We start from the raw sequence: 18,533 nt of genomic DNA, 5'->3' as shown, positions 1-18,533 counted from the left end.
ACATTTAGGAACCAGAAAATGAATTATCTACCTCTTCAAAAGTGGTTTACTAAAACCTCCAATTCACAGTACTAAATAGAACTCTTAATATCTTGGTCTGATAAACTGCAGTTGGGCACCTTCGCTGAATTGAAGACCATTTTGGTAGTATTTGCCTCCTACCTTAAGTTCTAAAGCCCCTGACAGATTGGTGAGTGGTGCCTATTGAAACAAAGAGAATATTTGTTCCAAGATCAGTGCCAGTCTCCTTCCTAAGAGGCAGAAATGGCTTGCAATTCTCTAAATTGGAGCTTTTCCAGGTTTAAAATTATCAGTCCCCCTGGAAACTGTTATATATGTAGTAATATTTAGTGATTAAATAATGGGTTTTAAAATCAGACAAATCTGAATTTGAATCCTTTCTCCACCATCTACTAAATGCATGACTTTGAGCAAATTCTCAGTCTCAGTTTCCTTGTGAGTAAAATGGAGATAGTAATTTCTACTCTACTAGGTGGTTGTGAGGATTAAATTAAATAATGCTTTATAAGTGTTAGCTATTACTAATGGTAGTAATACAGTGGTTTAATAATCAGTTGAACTTTTACTTTTACTGAAACCATTTCTATGTACTTTATCAGGAAGTGAAAACTTTTTTCAGCTAAATGAATCGTCTATTGTAATCATTCAACTGGCTTAAAAAAAGAAAACTGAGAGTGACATCAGTTTTTAGTTATATCCCATCATTTTTGAAGAAAGGGTTTACACTATGGGAGTTTGGAATGTATACAATGAGAAGAAGCAGAAGGAAAGAGAGTGAAAAGTTTGAGAAGGAATGAATAGATGCCCCAGACAGTGTGTGCATCTGGGTGTAGAAGACGTGTGCGTAGAGTAGAAGGGTGTGCGTGGAGTCCTAATTCTGAAAGCAGAGGGTTCTCACACTAATTCTAACTTAGAAACTCGGACTAAAGACCTCACAGTATGTGGAAATCTCAGTTCCACAGTCTGGGAGATTTGGGACTCAGATAACATTCATTATAAGGTTGACTCCAGAGATATGCATGAATCTGGGTCATACCCAGTTTAAGTAGAAAGCCTACCACAGAAGGACCCCACTGAGATTGATTCTTCTTAATTAAAACAAACCACTGGAAATGAGAGACCATTAAGGAAGCTTAACATCCCTGAGAAGAAGCAACCTGAATTCAGCAGAGTAAGGTTCCAGTCTTAGAAGAGGTTTAGGTTTCAAAGAATTACAATTTGGAGAATTACAAGTCTAGTACATTATGGACATTGAGGGAATATATTAAAATCCGAAAGTTGGGAGAAAATCTGAAGAATCTTCAAAAAGAACATCATTGAGTTTTGGTAGATTCTCTTCATGAAAAAGTAAGATTCCATACTGAGATTTGAGCAGGGTATTCAAGAGAAAGGCAGATGGGGAAGGAGCGAGAGGGAGAAGGGAAAGGAGAGGGGAAGGAGAGAGAGAGAAAGAAGAGAATAAGCAGATGGGGAATGAGAACATGCTATGGTGGGAATGGGAAATAAGAAAATAGGGCTCCCTCCCCTCCCTCTACCACTCCCATAACTGCCAGAGGCAGATTTACCATGAATTAGTCAAGTTTAAATTTTAGGGTCCCTCTTTTGTTCAAGGCCCCTTTTAAGACCCAAAGGAGAAACCTGAGCTGTCTACTCTCATGGTTATGTTTTATTAGATTTGTGAACCTAAGGTTTTTTAACCCCAGTTGGTCAGGACCACTGGCTCTTTCCACTCTACCTTCCTCTCTAGTCAGGTGGCACTAGAGGGACCTGGCATATTTCAGGATCAGACTAAAGGAAAGTTAAGTTCTGGATACCTTTGGGTCAAATTCAGTGGGATATATATTTATGAAGTTCACAGTTAGAGGGCCAGAGCTCATACCACCATATGGATATGTCCCATGGTGCCAGTACCAGAAAAATGTGACTGAGGGAGGAGAAAGTATGCTCCTATGGACAGAGCTGGGCATTATCTGTGAAGAAATTCCTCAAAATATTACAGCTCATGTATGAAAAAACTTGATACAGGCTTTCCCAAATTTGACAACTTTGAAGTTTTGTATGACAATACCAGTAACAAGTTATGAGGCTGGAGAAATGCTTCTAAACTGCCAGTAAATTAAAAATTCTTTGACTAAATATTCCAGAGGAGAGATTAAATTATTTTTCTATTCTTTTGTAGAAAATGGTATTATTTGGGTTTTCAGATAAAATACAAGATGCCTGGTTAACTTTGAATTTCAGATAAACAACAAATAAATTTTAGTATAGGTATTCCCAGTATTGTACCAAATTCAACTTTAAACATCCTATATTTCTTTTTCTTTAACTTTTTGTTTTATATTGGAGTATAGCTGATTAACAGTGTTGTGATAGTTTCAGGTGTACAGCAAAGTGATTAAGTTATCCATATACATGTATCTATTCTTTTTCTAATTCTTTTCCCATTTAGGTTGTTAACATAATATTGAGCAGAGTTCCCTGTGCTATACAGTAGGTCCTGGTTGATTATCCATTTTAAATATAGCAGTGTGTACATGTCAATCCCAAATTCCCTGTATTTCTATTTGTTAAATCTGGCAATCCTATAAATTAAAAAAAAAAAAAAAAAAATCACTACTATAGGGAAAGACCAAAGAGTACGTAGCCTAAAAATGCAGGAAAGAAAGCATTATAGAAGTGTGTCAGGCAATTAATTAAGAAAAAATCATTGTTGTTTTTCTTGATTTTGTGATATTTACAGTACTTGCCAGCTTTGTCCTATAATAAATACATTTATACTAAATTTATAATCAATTCTTGTAAGGCAGCCCACGGACCTGGATCTGCCCCTGCCCTTACTTCTTCCCCCAAAGGATACAAAAATCTCTCAGGACTCCCAGGAACAGAATGGGAAGGACAGCCAAAAGGAATAATGAGCTAATGCTGGCCAAATACATTAAAGAGAGTAAGAAGGTTTTTTACAACTGTACCAGGGAAAAGAAATATTTGAGCATATGTAGAGCCATTAACAAATAAGGAAAGGAGTGATATTAATAATGACTCTAAAACAACTGAGATAATGAACTCCTTTTTCAACTTTGGCAAGATAAGGAAATGGAATTTGCAGCATTAGTGAGTAATGAAGACCTTATAAAAATAGCTATTAATATAAGGTAGGTAAAAAATGCTTAGAAAATCCAAATAAATCAAGGGGACTTGGAAATATGCATTCTAGGGTACAGAGGTGAGCACATAATGAAGTCCCTAAACTATAGGTCATTGTTTTCAAGAATTGTGAGGTCTAAGAGAGGAAATTGAGGGCAGAGAGAGGGAAATGGGAGGCACAAATGTAAATGGATTCAAGGAAAAAATTTGAAAAGCATAAAAAATTATTTTAGTCACTATAAAGTACATTTGAATTATTAATAACCCAAAGGAAACAGACTGCTTATTAAGGAAATCCAATAAAAATATTTATTAAAGCTCATAAGATTGCAAAACTGGAGAAGAGTCAATAATTTGTATGTATGTTAAAAAGGCTGCCTGATAATAAAATAGGCACGTATGTAGTATTATACATAATGAACATTTTGTACTCAAAATAATTCTTGATTGGATGGATGAAGAGTATAGTTATTTAATTAAATCAACAAAAGAATCATAAATAACAACAATAAACCATAAACATTAAAACATAATGCTGGACAAAAAATAGTGGAATACTGTAGGAATGCATTGAGCAGGAGCTATTCTAACTGCCAGGCAGATTCTTAATCTTCTTTTAAGAGATTCTCGAAAGAGAGGTAAACAAGATCTGTAACTGATAGCAGTTTCTCACTAGGAAGGTACTTCAACTTATACCTTATGAAATCAAAAAGTCCAAGAACTATGAGGTACCTAACATAAGACAGGAGAAATCAGTTTTTACAAGGCAAAAAATGAAATCCACAGAACTACAAATCAATGAAGAATTGATATTAGCTAGTTCATTTATTTTATAGTTGGGAAAGTTGAGACTAAACAACTTGCCCAAAGGTACATATAGGCAAAGCCGGGATTGGAAATCAGATCTTTCTGATTCTGTGTTTGTCATTTTTTATATTTTGTTGTAAGCCCCATGAGGGTAGAGACCAAGTTTGTTTTAAACCACTATGCCTCAGCACCTCACCTCATGCCTGGCACACACATACGCAACATTCACTAAATTATTTAATAAGCATGATACTACCACTATTCGTCTTTACCTTTACTTCTTTTGGTTGAATTCCTTCCACTGGTTCTTAATGTCCTATTAGCAACGGGTCTTGGTGCGGTTACTATTGAGGTGCCCCAGGCAAATAACTACTTATTCATTCTTGAAAGTGATGTTAAGTTTATTAAAGGCAACAGTGACATTAAACCCCAAAGACATTAGCTCAACATTTTTGCCCTTAACGAAAAGATTTGTGGATTCATCTTTGTGACAACTCTTTCAGGAACGTGTGGGTTTACATTCATTCAGAGGGAAAGTGATCTCTAGAGAATTAAGATTATGTATGTAAAGAACCTAGCCAAGAGCAAGCTTCATATAGAGTGGAAGAGTAGCTGTTGAACAAATGTTTAATTTCCTCTCTCATCTTTGAAACAACAGGGGCTTTCACAGCCACTATAGTCAGATCACTTCTTACGCATCAAGGAGACAACCTCGAGTACCAGTAGACATTAATGTGAATGGGGAACAGTTTAGAAAAGGTAAGAGAGAAAGGCCGAGAAATCTCAGTGAAACAAAAGGTCTCAATCTACTCTTAAGTGAGCCCTCCCTCCAACCATATCAATACCTGATTCTATTGTCAACTAACCCTGAGACATTAATGAAAGTGCCATGTGTATCTGTAAATGAATCAGAAGCCTCTGTTCAATGAGGACTCCATAACTTCTACAGAGGAAGGGCTTATGAGAAGCAATGTTTAAATGTGCTAGGAAAATTGCATGGCAAACACCATATTTTAATGTAGATTGTGTATTTTCTTATGGTGGCTGGACGGAAGTTGGTCTGTTCTTGGAGATTATCAGTATTCTATTGTCTGTCTCTCTCCCCAGGCAGGCCACACTTTGGGTTCTCACTTCCTGTGCCCTTAAAAATACCAAAAAGGCTAATCTTGGGCACCTTGATGTGATGTAGGGAGGCTGTAATCAGTTTAGCCTGGAAAAGATCTATCTTCATTATGATTAACAAATAACTTGTCTCTGGGAAAGACAGCACATGGAGTAAAGTAAAACAGCAGAAGAAATGGAGGTGATTCACTCTGACTGCACCACCAGCCTGGGGGGCAGTTCAGAGATGATCCTAAATCCAGAACAACTAAGAAGGAATTTCAACTCTAGAAGTAGGACAGATCAAAACCCACACTTGTCTGATGCAGTCCTAAGTGCTGTCAGTTCTCAGAGACCAACCAGCTCAATGCAGCTAAGGATGTTTGGGAGTCTTTTGTTGAATGCTAGATTAAACAGCCTATTGTGATCTTTTAAAAATGAAGACTCCGGATTTCTTGACTACAGATAAACACAAGGTCACGTTCCTCGTTTGTCATTTAGATACAATGACATCTAAATTCACTTTTAAATACTCTAAAGTTGCTCAGATATGTTTCTTTCACTTGAGTATTTTCCCCCCAAATTACTCTGGTATTCATGTCCCTCTTGAATATCCAATCTTTCCACTCTTGGAAAACCAGAACCGGGCCACTTTCCTTTAACTCTCTGTATTGTATTAAGAAAGAGTTGTTAGGAAGAGAGAGGAGAAAAGCATACTTTCAGCTGACTTAGAAATTAATTATAGAAAAATGCAGAGACAGGGTTCTTAGAGACTCAGAGAGATGAAAGCTGAGTTCAGACATGTTTCTGAAAAAGCAGAGGCATAAATTCTATTCTGCCATGGAGAAAATTTAGTCTTCCTTTCACTCAGTGATTTGAACTCAAATTTAAAGTTCATCTTCTCTTAGCAGAATATTGTTTCAATAAATCCTTTTTTGATAATAATTCAAGCAGACAAAAAAAGTTTCATTACTCAATAAAAGAGGCAAGATGGTGCAGTTGTTTTGGCTGTAGCTTTTTAAAGAAACACACTTTAGAAAATCACCCCCAAACAATGTCAGTTTGAAGGTGCAGCATTTATTAAGCTCCAAGTACATGAAAGGCACTGTGCTGACCAAAGTGATTACTGAGATAAATAACACATGCTTTTGGATAACTATAAAGACTTATAATCAGGAGAAGGAGAGGCACATTTACAAATAACCATGATCCAAAGCAACTATAATAAGTAACTGTGAATTCAATATATAAATCCACAGTTAAGGGCCATGAGACTACTTATAAAATCTTATGCTGCATCTGAAGTAGTAAAAATGTTTAGAACAATGAACAGCATTGTTTTACTCTATTTGGTGGTGGGTAGATCATATCTGTATTATTGGGTTGAGCTCTGAATATCATATCTTAAGAGAGATATAACTGGAGTATCTTGAAATGACAGTGAAAGGATGGTGAGGAAACAGACAAAACATGTCCTGAAGAGTAGCTTTAGGAGCTGAGGATGTTTAGTCCTGGAAAGAGCAATAAAGTGGTACATGATAAATGTCTTTAAAGAACCGAAGGGATGTCGTGTGAAGAGGGGGTGGACTCCACCAGGCAAAGCAGGTACCAGTGGGTGGACATTAAAACAGACAGCTCTGGATATTAGCAGAATCTTCTGGTAATTAAAACTGCTTTTAATTGGAATGGTTGTTTCTGAAAAGTGAGACAGCTTGCTTGTAGAATTGTTAAAGAAAGGCTGCAAGGTTACTCATGGGGGTCACTGAAGAAGGGATTCATGCAACAGTGAGGCTTGGGCTAAATGACTCTTCAGGACCCTCTGAGGTCTCTAAGATCCCTAGTGCTATATTAGAGCAGTAAAAACATATAAAGGAAGAATGGGCAGGAAAGATCAATGTTGACCTTAAGAGTCTGGGGGACGCTGTACCAGACGTGGGACTTGAGCTGAAGTTTGAAGAGCAGCTAGGATCTCAGGACATAGTGATGAAGAGAAAGTGCATTCCACATACAAGAAATAGCATAAACAATTGTAAATGATGTTATCCTTGGGAAATGGCAATTTAAGAGTCATGGAAAGAGTGTGCACTTTGAGGTTAGATCGACCTGCATTCAAGTCCTGGTTAACTTTCTTTCCATGACTGCATCTTCACCCATGACTTCACCTAAGACTTATTCTCTCCCCAGTACCGAATCCTCCTCCTAGCTCCAAATCAGCCCCAGAGGCATCCTCCTGTGTTTCACACACTTCTTAAACTCAATGTGTTTACAGCTAAGCTGGCAGTCTTTCATTTGAAATCTGCTCTTCTTTCTAAATTCTTTCTAATTTCTCAGTGAAAGCGTCACTGAGTACCCAGTTGTCTGGCCAAAACATGGGAGTCAGCTTAGATTTATCCTTTTTTCACACTGTTTATACCCACTGCCAATTCCTACATCCTGGCCACTTCAACTCTTAAATAGACTGAGGTTTTTCTTCCTCCTTTCCAGGCCCGTACCTCTGCTTTAGTTAAGAAGGCTTTTGTTTCTCACCTAAACTTCCAAGTGGTTTATCTAACTCTATCTCCACCCTATTTTTGCCTTAGCACATCCTCGACCTCAGAGTAAAAATGCCATATTAATCGTCAATCTTACACTATATCTTTTCTGCTTAAAGATGTCAGCAAATTCTTATCTTCATGATAAAATTTAAGCTACTTAATGAGGCACACAAGATCCTTCACAGTTAAACCCCTGTTGAATTGAATTCAGTACAACCCTATTCTACTCTCAACTCCAGCCTTAGTGAATTTCTTGCAGCTGTCCACTGTCCCACCTTTCTCCAGGCTTCTGTTCCTTTGCTCATGGAAACTCTTGGGCCAGAAGCCCCCCTCTCAGTTATCCTCTTGGTTCACTCCTTTGCAAAGGCTCAGCTCTGGTGTCACCACCCTTGGAAGCCTTCCCTGAGCACATTTCCCTCCTCCCTCTTCTACTTTGTCAGGAGTCCCACAGCACCCAGTGTGCACCTTTATCATAGCATTACCCACACTCCACTGTGATTGTCTGCCTATTCTTCCATCTTCCTTACCTGTCACTGAACTCCTTGAGGGCAAGTACTGAGTCTTCGGCTATTGTATCCCTGGCTCCTGGTAGCTACACAGCAGGTACTGGTCGAATGGATGACAGCTCTCCTTACTGGTTCTACAATTTTGAACTTCTATGAACCTCACTTTAATAATCTGTGAAGCAGAAATTATATTGCTTATTTCACTGGGTTTTTGTGGGAGTAAATGAGAAAATAAATTATTATTATTATTAGCACTATTTTGTGCCTGGAGCACAGAGTGTATGGAAAGATGTAGCATGTAATAAAGTTAAAGATAATGAAGCAAAGGGGTTAGATACCAGGCTGAAGATGCTTACTTGAAGTGTGGAGAGATGGAGTCATTACTGCTCTTGAAGTTCAACACCTACACCAGGAACACAACCGTTTCTATGAGAATTGGAGATATGGTCTCAAGACAGCATACCATGGTGGTTGTCAGACAAATCTAAATTTAAATGTCTTCCACTTACTAGCTGTGAAATCCTAGGCCAATTATTTAATCTCTCACTCAGATTCCTCATATGTAAAAGTACAAAAATGTACTTATAAGAAGGTTGTTATTTAAAAGATAAAATTAGGGACTTCCCTGGTGGCACAGTGATTAAGAATCCGCCTGCCAATGCAGGGGACACAGGTTTGAGCCCTGGTCCGGGAAGATCCCACATGCCGCAGAGCAACTAAGCCCATGCGCCACAACTACTGAGCCCGCGCGCCACAAATACTGAAGCCCGTGTGCTGCCACTATTGAAGCCCATGTGCCTAGAGCCCGTGCTCCGCAGCAAGAGAAGCCACCGCAATGAGAAGCCCATTCACTGCAACGAAGAGTAGCCCTTGCTCACCGCAACTAGAGAAAGCCCACACTCAGCAACGAAGACCAAATGCAGCCAAATATAAATTAATTAATTAATTAATTTTTTAAAAAGATAAAATTAAATTAGATAACATATGTAAACATAACATACCGATCTAGTTCTAGGTACTCAGTAATAGTTGTAATAGATACCATGTTAAGTCTATTTACCATGTGCCAGGTACTAAATGATTTACATAGATCAACACATTTTATTATCACAAGAATCCTGTGAAGTAGGTTCTGTGATTACCCCAATTTACATGTGAGGAAATGGTTGAATAGAGAGACTAAGGATCTTGGCCAAGGTCATAGAGCTAGTAAATGCCCAGCAATAAATGCTCCTTAGGAAATGCTGAATAGTTAGTAACTATGGGTATTATTGGTTGTCTCTCAATACTCTTTATAACTTAGTTTCAGTGTTGTTGGTGAGTGAATATCTTGGCAGATGCCACGCTTCTTTGTTAAAGAGATATGTTTTTCAGGGTCAGATGATCACTGGGGGGAGACTGACAAATTACAAGGGTCTGGCTTATTGTTTCATCTCTGGGAAGTAGAAGAACAACTCAATTGTGAGAATATATTTTTATCAACAAAGGGCTTGTTATTATAAATAATATTGAGTCATATCAGGATTGCAATCCAAAAGTAACAAACAGTGCTCGCTTCGGCAGCACATATACAAAAGTAACAAACAACTTTACTTTTTATCTGTTTTCTCATTTTTCTTTTCTTGCTTAATAATTTTTGTGTCATTAGAATAAATTCATTTAAGTGTTCACCTCAAATTCTTTCTGAAACAAAGTAAAGCATTATTTAATTTGCACCTAAATGTTTAAAGTATTGATCATTTATAAACTTTAACTTAGTAAACAACAGATGCAAATATAAACAGTTTGTAAAACAGACTTTGCATTAAAGACCCTAGCTATAACAAATTTATGGTGTTTCTATTTCTGACCCTATTATGCTTGTACTTTCCTTAGTCGACTTAAAATGAGGTAGTGAACCCAGTTCAGAGGAAGCAAGTCAAATTATGACAGGACCTGATATTCAGGCCCCAGGGATGCCGTACAATTAGCCAAAATGAAAGTGCACTCAGGGGTAGGATGACTGTCAGCTCAAGGAACAGCTTTGTTTTCATCCCAACCCTTTCTCCTAAACTCCAGGTTTTCATTAATGCCACCTCTGTTAAGTCTCAGTCCATCTTGATAATAGTGAGGGCCACTACTGGAAGAAAAACCTTCTAATTCATTTATTCAATTTCCTAAAATGCCTATTTCATTTTGTAAAATACTGATGACAAATTCTAAAGACTTCTTCATTTAACTACCATTTACTGAGCACTCACTAAGACTGACCACTACGTTAGGTGTGCAGATGCAAAAGAATGAAGAACAGGTCCTTGGCACCAGGAACTTAGAGTTGAGGTGAGGAGCTCTGTGTAACAGAACAACTGCAAAATAATATAAAATGTGCTGAAACGGTGGTGCATAGGGTCTGCAAAGAGGATATACAAATAAGGGATGCCATGGGAGGCCTAGGCTTCTGGTGGTGACAAGGATAGGGATAAAAATCATGGTGAAAAATTAATCTTGAATACAATAGGGACTCAATAAATATTTGTTGAGTGAAGTAGTCAACAGGGATCTTAAAATTCACAAGCCAAGGGTTTGTGATTGTATCTATTTAATCACTTGAACTTCTCTAGCTACTGTATTTGGTCAACTTTGGGCATGAAGGAGAAACAGGAGATACTGAGGACTACTTGCCCAAGTATGGATACTGGATGGGGTGGGGCATATACCCCATTGCTCTTATTAATCAAGTATAAGGGTGGATACAAAATCTCATTACCAGTTGAATGGGCCCTGTTGAGGAGAGTGAAGACTCTAGCTCAGCCCCAATTTTCACACATCAGTTTCTTCCTACTCTCTATGTACACTGTCCTTGCAAGGGTTCTCCTCTGCCCTTGTCTGTCTCTTTGTTTAATATGCTTTTAAACATCAAATGTACAGTTTAGGATCCTACCTCTATTCCATTAGAAATGTACTGGCTTCACTTTTTTTTTTTTTTTTAAACTTTGTTCTCATAGAATTTTTTTTTTTTTAATTAATTAATTTATTTATTTTTGGCTGCGTTTGGTCTTCGTTTCTGTGCGAGGACTTTCTCCAGTTGCGGCGAGCGGGGGCCACTCTTCATCGCGGTGCGCGGGCCTCTCACTGTCGCGGCCTCTCCCGTTGCAGAGCACGGGCTCCAGACGCGCAGGCTCAGTAGCTGTGGCTCACGGGCTTAGCTGCTCCGCGGCATGTGGGATCCTCCCAGACCAGGGCTCGAACCCGTGTCCCCTGCATTGGCAGGCAGATTCTCAACCACTGCGCCACCAGGGAAGCCCCCCTGGCTTCACTTTCGAGTCTTCTCGTCTCGTGAACAAAAGCTAGAAGAAAGACTGACCAAGGGAATACCTGAGGCATAAAGCCAAGAATATCACTCAGTTCCCATTTGGGATTCTTCTCCATTCCCATTCATTCTTCCATCCTCTCAAAGAAGCAAAAGAAGATGCTTGAAGGTAACTTGAGACAGTTGCTGGTTGTCATCAGCATGGAGACAAGATGGAGACAACTCAAGAACCAGCCAAGGTGTCCAACCACGTGGACCACAGATGGTGCATAAAATCATTCAGTGTGAAGGATGGGTGGCTGGGCCTATGCTCATAGGGAAGTCTAACCAGGGAGACCAGCCGAAGAGAAGAGAGATGGCTGAGACCTGCCAAGTTAGGTGTCTCATCTCTTTATAACAAGCTCACCCTGCACAGTTTGGGTGAGTGACTTACCAGATACAGACAGCAATATTCTCATTTCAGCCTTTAAAAAGGGAAAGCTACCAATGGAATTAGAGATTGGAGGAATTCTAAACCGCTGTTCAAGTAAGTTTGCTGGGCTGAGAGAAGTGGTAGGTTTCTCTCTTGTGACCAAAAGGCTAAAGAGGATCAACCCTATCAAGGAACAAAAACCCATAATTTGTTTGCTGAATTGATAGTATATATTTTGTTTGGGGAAGGAGAGGCCACAAGAAACAGTCATTTCTTCTCAAGGATCCTAATTATAATAACAATGATAAACAAAGGCTTCCATATGGTTCCAGAAAGTCTTCCAAGCAGTTTCCATGTTTTAACATGCTTAATCCTCAAAATACCTTATGAGATTGGTACTATTATTGTCCCTACCTTACAAATCAAGAAATTGAGGCACAAAGAGGTCATAAAATTTTGCAAAGACACACAGCTGGCAAGTAATGGAACGGTGTTTATATTTATGCAGTCTGGCTCCAGGGTATGGTCTTTTGACTACTACAATTGTTTAGTCCAGGAAGACAACTAACTACCTAAAAAGATTCTGTGTTCACATAAATATGTTATTAATAAAATTCTAGTTCCAAAATTAGCTCAGAAAGGAAGATAAAAGAAAAAACTGAATGCAGGGCTTATAGGTACATTGAAGAGAACATTGGAATAAGAAAGTTATATATAAGTCATACTGATGATTTTCATTCAACTCTACATCTACTACCTGTGAGTACTTTTATTTCCTCTTTTTTAAAGTAGAGATAATGACATCAGCCTCACAGCAATATAAAATTAAATAAAATTTTGCAGGTAAATGCGTAGTACACAGTAAGTATAAGTAAATGATATCATGGAACATTTGCCATCTATGATGGTAATTTATCTACTGTCTACCATTCTATGCTCACCTCTTTGACCCTTGTGATTACATTGGGTAGATAATCCAGGATAACCATCCCATCAAAAGATCCTAAACTCAATCACATCTGCAAAGTCCCTTTTGCCATGTAAGTTAGCATATTCACAGGTTGTGGGGATCAGGATGTGGATATACTTGGGGGTGAGGGGGTCATTATTCTGTCTACCACAGGGACCATGGTCAGATTCTGACTGAAGTGACCACTAGTGGAAAATCCAAGAGTATTTGCCTTTGATAAGAAGAAATACAGATCAGTCTGGGCAAGATGGCGGAAGAGTAAGATGCGGAGATAATCTTCCTCCCCACAGATACATCAGAAATACATCTACACGTGGAACTGCTCCTACAGAACACCTACTGAACGCTGGCAGAAGACGTCAGACCTCCCAAAAGGCAAGAAACTCCCCACGTACTTGGGTAGGGCAAAAGAAAAAAGAAAAAACAGAGACAAAAGAACAGGGACGGGACCTGCACCAGTGGGAGGGAGCTGTGAAGGAGAAAAGGTTTCCACACACTAGGAAGCCCCTTCGCGGGAGGAGACTGCGGGTGGCAGAGGGGGGAAGCTTCGGAGCCACGGAGGAGAGCGCAGCCACAGGGGTGCAGAGGGCAAAGCAGAGAGATTCCCGCACAGAGGATCAGTGCCGAGCAGCACTCACCAGCCCGAGAGGCTTGTCTGCTCACCTGCCGGGGCGGGCGGGGGCTGGGAGCTGAGGCTCGGGCTTCGGGCGGATCCCAGGGAGAGGACTGGGGTTGGAGGCGTGAACACAGCCTGAAGGGGTTAGTGCGCCACTGCTAGCTGGGAGGGAGTCCGGGAAAAAGTCTGCAGCTGCCGAAGAGGCAAGAGACTTTGTCTTGCCTCTTTGTTTCCCGGCGTGCAAGGAGAGGGGATTCAGAGCGCCGCCTAAACAAGCTCCAGAGACGGGCGCGAGCCGCGGCTATCAGCGCGGACCCCAGAGATGGGCATGAGACGCTAAGGCTGCTGCTGCCGCTACCAAGAAGCCTCTGTGCGACCACAGGTCACTATCCACACTGCCCCTCCCGGGAGCCTGTGCAGCCCGCCACTGCCAGGGTCCCGTGATCCAGGGACAACTTCTCCAGGAGAACGCACGGCGCGCCTCAGGCTGCTGCAACGTCACGCCGGCTTCTGCCGCCGCAGGCTCGCCCCGCCTCCTCTGTACCCCTCCCTCCCCCTGGCCTGAGTGAGCCAGAGCCCCCGAAGCAGCTGCTCCTTTAACCCCGTCCTGTCTGAGCAAAGAACAGACGCCCTCAGGCGACCTACAAGCAGAGGCGGGTCCAAATCCAAAGCTGAACCCCGGGAGCTGTGCAAACAAAGAAGAGAGAGGGAAATTTCTCCCAGCAGCCTCAGAAGCAGCGGATTAAAGCTCCACAAACAACTTGATGTACCTGCATCTGTGGAATACCTGAATAGACAACGAATCATCCCGAATTCAGGAGGTGGACTTTGGAAACAGGATATATTAATTTTTCCCCTTTTCCTCTTTTTGTGAGTGTATATGTGTATGTTTCTGGGTGAGATTTTGTCTGTATAGCTTTGCTTTCACCATTTGTCCTAGGGTTTGGTCCGTCCGTTTCTGTTTTTTTTTTTTTTTACTTAAAAATTTTTTTTTCTTAATAAATTTTTTCATAATAATTTTTTCCTTATTTTTTATTTTAAAAAATTAAAAAATTATTTTTCTTAATAATTTTATTTTTTTTTAAATATTAAAAAAAATTTTTTCTTAATACATTTTTTCTTAATAATTTTATTCTTATTTTTTATTTTAAAAAATTAAAAAAATTTTTTTCTCCATAATTTTTTTCTTATTTTTTATTTTAAAAAATTAAAAAATTATTTTTCTTAATAATTTTTTTTAAATATTAAAAAAATTTTTTTCTTAATACATTTTTTCTTAATAATTTTTTCCTTATTTTTTATTTTAAAAAATTATTTTTCTTAATAATTTTATTTTTTTAATATTAAAAAAATTTTTTTCTTAATACATTTTTTCTTAATAATTTTTTTCTTATTTTTTATTTTAAAAAATTTAAAAAATTTTTTTCTCCATAATTTTTTTCTTATTTTTTGTTTTAAAAAATTAAAAAAATATTTTTTCTTAATAAATTTTTTCTTAATAATTTTTTTCTTATTTTTTATTATAATAGCTTTATTTTATTTTATTTTATCTTATCCTCTTTCTTTCTTTCTTTCTATTTTTTCACACTTTTATTCTGAGCCATGTGGATGAAAGGCTCTTGGTGCTCCAGCCAGGCATCAGGGCTGTGCCTCTGAGGTGGGAGAGCCAACTTCAGGACACTGGTCCACGAGAGACCTCCCAGCTCCACGTAATACCAAACGGCGAAAATCTCTCAGAGATCTCCATCTCAACATCAAGACCCAGCTTCACTCAACAACCAGCAAGCTACAGTGCTGGACACCCTATGCCAAACAACTAGCAAGACAGGAACACAGCCCCATCCATTAGCAGAGAGGCTGCCTAAAATCATAATAAGGCCACAGACACCCCAAAATACACCACCAGACGTGGATGTGCCCACCAGAAAGACAAGATCCAGCCTCAACCACCGGAACACAGGCACTAGTCCCCTCCACCAGGAAGCCTACACAACCCACTGAACCAACCTTAGCCACTGGAGACAGATACCAAAAACAACGGGAACTACGAACCTGCAGCCTGTGAAAAGGAAACCCCAAACACAGTAAGATAAGCAAAATGAGACGACAGAAAAACACACAGCAGATGAAGGAGCAGGGTCAAAACACACCAGACCTAACAAATGAAGAGGAAATAGGTAGTCTACCTGAAAAAGAATTCAGAATAATGATAGTAAGGATGATCCAAAATCTTGGAAATAGAATAGACAAAATGCAAGAAACATTTAACAAGGACGTAGAAGAACTAAAGAGGAACCAAGCAACGATGAAAAACACAATAAATGAAATTAAAAATACTCTAGAAGGGATCAATAGCAGAATAACTGAGGCAGAAGAACGGATAAGTGACCTGGAAGATAAAATGGTGGAAATAACTACTGCAGAGCAGGATAAAGAAAAAAGAATGAAAAGAACTGAGGACAGTCTCAGAGACCTCTGGGACAACATTAAATGCACCAACATTCGAATTATAGGGGTCCCAGAAGAAGAAGAGAAAAAGAAAGGGACTGAGAAAATATTTGAAGAGATTATAGTTGAAAACTTCCCTAATATGGGAAAGGAAATAGTTAATCAAGTCCTGGAAGCACAGAGAGTCCCATACAGGATAAATCCAAGGAGAAACATGCCAAGACACATATTAATCAAACTGTCAAAAATTAAATATAATGAAAACATATTAAAAGCAGCAAGGGAAAAACAACAAATAACACACAAGGGAATCCCCATAAGGTTAACAGCTGATCTTTCAGCAGAAACTCTGCAAGCCAGAAGGGAGTGGCAGGATACACTTAAAGTGATGAAGGAGAAAAACCTACAACCAAGATTAATCTACCCAGCAAGGATCTCATTCAGATTTGATGGAGAAATTAAAACCTTTACAGACAAGCAAAAGCTGAGAGAGTTCAGCACCACCAAACCAGCTTTACAACAAATGCTAAAGGAACTTCTCTAGGCAAGAAACACAAGAGAAGGAAAACACCTACAATAACAAACCCAAAACATTTAAGAAAATGGGAATAGGAACATACATATTGATAATTACCTTAAATGTAAATGGATTAAATGCTCCCACCAAAAGATACAGACTGGCTGAATGGATACAAAAACAAGACCCATATATATGCTGTCTACAAGAGACCCACTTCAGGCCTAGAGACACATACAGACTGAAAGTGAGGGGATGGAAAAAGTTATTCCATGCAAATGGAAATCAAAAGAAAGCTGGAGTAGCAATTCTCATATCAGACAAAATAGACTTTAAAATAAAGACTATTACAAGAGACAAAGAAGGACACTATATAATGATCAAGGGATCGATCCAAGAGGAAGGTATAACAATTGTAAATATTTATGCACCCAACATAGGAGCACCTCAATACATAAGGCAAATACTAACAGCCATAAAAGGGGAAATCGACAGCAACACAATCATAGTAGGGGACTTTAACACCCCACTTTCACCAATGGACAGATCATCTAAAATGAAAATAAATAAGGAAACACAAGCTTTAAATGATACATTAAACAAGATGGACTTAATTGATATTTATAGGACATTCCACCCAAACACAACAGAATACACATTTTTCTCAAGTGCTCATGGAACATTCTCCAGGATAGATCATATCTTGGGTCACAAATCAAGCCTTGGTAAATTTAAGAAAATTGAAATCGTATCAAGTATCTTTTCCGACCACAACGCTATGAGACTAGATATCAATTACAGGAAAAGATCTGTAAAAAATACAAACACATGGAGGCTACACAATACACTACTTAATAACGAAGTGATCACTGAAGAAATCAAAGGGGAAATCAAAAAATACCTAGAAACAAATGACAATGGAGACACGACGACCCAAAACCTATGGGACGCAGCAAAAGCAGTGCTAAGAGGGAAGTTTATAGCAATACAAGCCTACCTCAAGAAACAGGAAACATCTCGAATAAACAACCTAACCTTGCACCTGAAGCAATTACAGAAAGAAGAACAAAAAACCCCCAAAGCTAGCAGAAGGAAAGAAATCATAAAGATCAGATCAGAAATAAATGAAAAAGAAATGAAGGAAACAATAGCAAAAATCAATGAAACTAAAAGCTGGTTCTTTGAGAAGATAAACAAAATTGATAAACCATTAGCCAGACTCATCAAGAGAAAAAGGGAGAAGACTCAAATCAATAGAATTAGAAATGATAAAGGAGAAGTAACCACTGACACTGCAGAAATACAAACGATCATGAGAGATTACTACAAGCAACTCTATGCCAATAAAATGGACAACCTGGAAGAAATGGACAGATTCTTAGAAATGCACAACCTGCCAATACTGAACCAGGAAGAAATAGAAAATATGAACAGACCAATCACAAGCACTGAAATTGAAACTGTGATTAAAAATCTTCCAACAAACAAAAGCCCAGGGCCAGATAGCTTCACAGGCGAATTCTATCAAACATTTAGAGAAGAGCTAACACCTATCCTTCTCAAACTCTTCCAAAATATTGCAGAGGGAGGAACACTCCCAAACTCATTCTACGAGGCCACCATCACCCTGATACCAAAACCAGACAAAGATGTCACAAAGAAAGAAAACTACAGGCCAATATCACTGATGAATATAGATGCAAAAATCCTCAACAAAATACTAGCAAACAGAATCCAACAGCACATTAAAAGGATCATACACCATGATCAAGTGGGGTTTATCCCAGGAATGCAAGGATTCTTCAATATACGCAAATCAATCAACGTGATACACCATATTAACAAATTGAAGGAGAAAAACCATATGATCATCTCAATAGATGCAGAGAAAGCTTTCGACAAAATTCAACACCCATTTGTGATAAAAGCCCTGCAGAAAGTAGGCATAGAGGGAACTTTCCTCAACATAATAAAGGCCATATATGACAAACCCACAGCCAACATTGTCCTCAGTGGTGAAAAACTGAAACCATTTCCACTAAGATCAGGAACAAGACAAGGTTGCCCACTCTCACCACTATTATTCAACATAGTTTTGGAAGTGTTAGCCACAGCAATCAGAGAAGAAAAAGAAATAAAAGGAATCCAAATCGGAAAAGAAGAAGTAA

Source organism: Eubalaena glacialis, chromosome 5 (assembly GCF_028564815.1).
Source record: "Eubalaena glacialis isolate mEubGla1 chromosome 5, mEubGla1.1.hap2.+ XY, whole genome shotgun sequence".
NCBI classification, from domain to species: domain Eukaryota; kingdom Metazoa; phylum Chordata; class Mammalia; order Artiodactyla; family Balaenidae; genus Eubalaena; species Eubalaena glacialis.
This window is presented reverse-complemented; position numbering follows the sequence as displayed.